Source organism: Sorex araneus, chromosome 1, assembly GCF_027595985.1.
Source record: "Sorex araneus isolate mSorAra2 chromosome 1, mSorAra2.pri, whole genome shotgun sequence".
In the NCBI taxonomy this organism is placed as follows: Eukaryota; Metazoa; Chordata; class Mammalia; order Eulipotyphla; family Soricidae; genus Sorex; species Sorex araneus.
In genome coordinates this window covers 168,180,345-168,185,448 of record NC_073302.1, presented here as the reverse complement: position 1 = coordinate 168,185,448, position 5,104 = coordinate 168,180,345, and the positions used below count along the sequence as shown (strand labels likewise).

General features: G+C 43.0%; 1 pseudogene; it reads left to right on the top strand.

Annotated features, from left to right (window-relative positions):
* Positions 1-1,701: 1,701 nt before the first annotated feature.
* LOC101545689 (next to BRCA1 gene 1 protein-like) lies at positions 1,702-4,707 on the top strand (annotated as a pseudogene).
* The last annotated feature ends 397 nt before the right edge of the window (positions 4,708-5,104 follow it).

The following is a 5,104-nucleotide window of genomic DNA, read 5'->3' as shown; positions in this document are numbered from 1 at the left end:
TATCATTAAAATTGATTGTAGGACCAAAGTGAACTTGATCAATAAAAATAGTCTCTTTAAACAGAAAGACATAATATATTTTATTCAGGAGGAGGGGCAAAGAAATTACATTATTTATTCTTTCCATGTATCTGTTGAGTTTATAAACTAAGGGCTCATGTTCTTGATTGTTTGCAGTCTGCAACCTCCTACCTCTCTCTAGATGGCAAGAACAGAGCATGTACAATTGATAGAGTGTGATGCATAGTTTAACAACCTAAATCTCAATAAGGCAACAGCACTGAATTTTAACTCTCCCATTTACTACCTACGTACCCTATACATGCATTGTTTTACCTCTGTATGTCCTAGGATTCATATCTGTAGAACAGTGAATATCAGTGAAACTAACTGACACACAGTAAAGATTATAATATACTTTACTGTTACTACTCAATTGCTACAAATTTACAAACTTATGTTTCTTCCTCCAAACATGTATTAACACCTCTTCATTAAGAGAATCCAGTGAAACACAACTTAGAAACATTTTCCTAATGACCCAAGGAACATTAATCTCTTAACTTGACTGCAATATATATCTTGGATTATTTTAATTATTTGATTAAATTTTTTCACTTTATTTTTTATTAGAGCACCATAGTTTACAAAGCTATCAACTTAAAATGACCATCTTATCTAAAATACTATATAGATTCAATGTATTCCCTATCCAAATTCAGACAACATTCTTCAATGACTTAGAATAGTCAATTATAAAGTCTGTGTGGAACCATAAAAGATCCTGCATAGCCATAACTATACTGAGAACTGGAAGGCATCTCACTACATCACTTGAATCTGTATTACTATAGTAATTAAAACAGTGTGGTACTAGAATAAACAGAGACTCTCTGACCAATGGGTCAGAATAAAATATCCAAGAATAAACCCCCATATATATGGTCAACTAACTTTGATAAAAGGAGCTGAAAGCATGAAATGGAATAAAGACACCCTTTTTCAAAAATGATGCTGAGAGAATTGGATAACCAAATGCAAGAAATTAAAGATTGATCCATATTTCTTAACTTATGTAAAAGTTTATTCAAAGTGAATCAAAGACCTTGAATCAGACCTGAAATATAGGCAGACTGCTCCAAGACCTAAACCTCAGAGGAGTTTTCAACAATGTGATGCTATTGACAAGGCTTCAGAATCAAAACTAAACAAATGGGACTACATCAAATTTAAAGCTTCTGTATGGCAAAAGAAACATGGGTTAAAACTAAATGACAGATAACTGAGTGGGAGTAAATATTCGCACTTAACACAACAGATAAACGGTTGGTATCCAGGATCTAGAAAGTACTAACAAAGATTAACAACAATAACAGCAACAATAATGAAATCTAAAAACCCCAACCAAAAATGGGAAGAGGAAATGAACAGACATTTCTCGAGGAAGACTAACAAACAGATGTGCAACAGGCACATGAAAAAATCTTATCGTCGTTATTATTTGGCAAATCCAAATCAAGGTAAAAATGAGATATCTTACACCAGTGAGAATGGCATATATAAAAAATACTGGGAACAATTTCTGCTGACGAGGATGTGGTGTAAAAGGAACCCTCTCCCACTGCCAATGGAAATGTTGTATGGTCTAACTACTATTGAAAAATAAAATAAAGATTCACCCAGCTGGGGATAACAGCAGAAGTGGCAGCGAACGGTTCTGGCACTGGCCTTTGAAGCAGGCGCCCCCGGGGGCGGGAAGCTGCCCCACAACACACAACATGGAACCACAGGTTACTTTAAATATAACAAAAGGTTACTGTGTCTCACCCGCCCAGTCAGCTCTAGCTGCCCAGCATGGAACCACTGGTTACTCCAAATATGATTACTCTAAAAGTAAAACTCAAAACTTTCTGGTTTCTGACCCAGAAATTACAACTTGGGCTGATGTTGAAGCTACGGTAAAAGTTTCATTTGATCTGAACACTATACAAATAAAATACCTGGATGAGGAAAATGAAGAGGTTTCCATCAACAGTCAAGGAGAATATGAAGAAGCACTGAAGATGGCAGTCAAACAGGGAAACCAGCTGCAGATGCAAGTCCATGAAGGCTACCATGTTCTCGATGACACCCTACCCCCAGTTACAATAGAAAAATGACCAGTTTCAAGAACAGGAAAGAAGCCCATTATTCTTCACTAGTGAGAGTCTTGGGATCAGACATGAAGAAACCAGAGGGTCCTGCAGAACAGCAGTTACCACCTGCTCCCTGTGATGCAGACCAGCTCCACAACAAGCCCCCTGACTGGTTCACAAGCTATCTGGAGACATTTAGAGAGCAGGTCGTTAAAGAAACGGTTGAGAAACTTGAACAGAAATTACATGAGAAGCTGACCCTCCAAAACCCATCACCGGGTTCCTGTACCTCAGAAGTCTCAGTACCTGGGTCAGAAGAAGCACTTTTATTGCCGGAAAATCAGTTCCAGTGGCATATTATTTGCAGTAATTGCCAAACAGGGATCATTGGGGTGCACTACCAGTGCAATCTGTGCCCGTCCTACAATATCTGCGAAGATTGTGAATCCGGGCCATACGCCCACGACACTAACCACATCCTGCTGAAGTTGCAGAGACCCGTGGCGGGTTCATCTGAACTCTTCTCTCACTCCAAGTTCTCTGCTCCTCGTTTGCCTGCCGCCCTGGAACAAGCCAGGCTCCAGAAACAAGTTGACAAGAACTTTCTTAAGGCAGAAAAGCAAAAATTGAGAGCTGAGAAGAAACAGCGTAAAGCAGAAGTCAAGGAACTTAAAAAGTAGCTTACACTCCACCAGAAGATTCATCTGTGGAATTCCATTCATGGACTCCAGAGCCCCAAGTCCCCTTTGGGCCGGCCTGAGAGCCTGCTGCAGTCTAACACCCTGATTCTCCCTTTGCAGCCTTGTGCCCCAGTTATGCCGACCCTCAGTGCAACATTTGTGGATGAGAATTTGCCTGATGGGACTCACCTCCAGCCAGGAACCAAATTTATCAAACACTGGAGGATGAAAAATACAGGAAATGTCAAGTGGAGTGCAGACACAAAGCTCAAGTTAATGTGGGGAAACCTAACGTTGGCCTCTACAGAGAAGAAGGACGTTTTGGTTCCCTGCCTGAAAGTCGGTCATGTGGGAGTTGTATCTGTGGAGTTCATTGCCCCCACCTTGGAAGGAACATATACTTCCCATTGGCGTCTTTCTCACAAAGGCCAGCAGTTTGGGCCTCGGGTCTGGTGCAGTATCATAGTGGATCCCTTCCCTTCCATAGAAATGCCCAATGATATTGAAAAGGGCAACTCCGGCAAAGTGGATCATCTCACCTGCCAGCAAGAGGAGGGTTTTCTTCTGGAAAAAGAAGATAATCTTGATGAAGCAACTGCTCAGGCAGATGGTACAGGAACCTGTATCCCTCTGAAAACAAAAAACATTTCGAGAGAGAGAGAACTCTAAATCCTTTCTGTCGACCTTCTAACTGCCCAGGACCTGCTCTCCTTCGAGCTGTTGGATATAAACATTGTCCAGGAGTTGAGAGAGTGCCCCAAAATACCCCTGTGGATACGACTCCCTGCATGTCTCCACTGCCGCACGACAGTCCCTTAATAGAGAAGCCTGGCTTGGGACAGATAGAGGAAGAGAGCGAAGGGTGGGATTTAAAGCACTTCCTGATGCCGCAGCATCAGTAAAGAGGAGAGCTGAGAACATTGCCTCAGCGGAGGAGGTGGAAGATGACCTCAGTGGGACTCAGTTTGTTTGTGAAACTGTAATTCCATCCTTGACTTTGGATGCTGCACCGGATCATAACCCACCATGCAGACTGAAGTCCCTGCCTTGCCTGAAGAGGGACCACTTGGAGATGATAGGGAAGAGATTGTCCCTGTTGCTGAGGAAGAAGCCCTGGAGAAGGAAGATGAGCTCAGTGACGAAGTTCAGAGTCAGTCCTCTGCTTCTTCCGAGGACTACATCATCATCCTGCCAGAGTGCTTTGACACCAGCCGTCCCCTCGGGGACTCCATGTACAGCTCTGCGCTCTCACAGCCAGGCCTGGAGCGAGGGACTGAAGGCAAGCTCGGGGTTGAGGCTGGACAGGAACCAATTGAGGATGGAGGAGGATCCACTGGAAGGGAGAACCAGCCTCAGGAGCACAGCATCAACGACATCCTCATGACCTCACAGACTCTGGACACAGTGCCCCTAACCCCAGAGGTGATAGGACCTCCGCCACCGCTGCCCAGGAGCCCTCCCTGTGCCCAGCATCACGGTTTCCCAGGAGTGGATTTACCAGTTACCATGCGGGAAGTTTCTTCAGTTCAGCTCAGAGGAGAGCCCAGAGGCTCATCAGGACTTATAAACAGCAGACAGAAGAGCTATGACCACTCAAGGCATCATCACGGAAGCAGCATTGCTGGAGGATTGATGAAGGGGGCGTTGTCTGTGGCTGCCTCTGCGTACAAGGCTCTGTTTGCCGGGCCACCAATCACAGCGCAGCCAGTAGTTTCTGAGGAACAGAGGGCAGCCTTGATGGCCCATCTCTTTGAAATGGGATTCTGTGACCGGCAGCTGAACCTCAGGCTGCTGAAGAAGCACAATTACAACCTCCTCCACGCTGTGACCGAACTTCTTCAAGTCAACAACAACGACTGGTACAGCCACCACTACTGAGGGTGACCTTGTATTAAATAACTTTGCCTGCTGCTCAAAAAAAAAAAGAAAAAGAAAATAGAAGTTACTCATTAAACCCTGGTTTGAGCTCCCATCAGAGTTGGGACCCAGCAATTCCACTTTTGGGTATCCATTATAGGATATGGAAATACTCATTCAGAATAAACTATGTATACCTACTCATAGCAGCACTCAGTACAATAACTAAGATTTGAAATAAACCTAGTTGTCCAATTACAGATAAGTAAATCATAAAGCAGAGTACTCCAAATACAGAATACTCCAAAGCTATAAGAAATGATGAAATCATGCAATTTGCATCAACATGGATAGAACTGGAAGACATCATGTTAAGTGAAATAAGCCAGAAAAAGATAAATACAGGATGATGTCATTTATATATGATATTTA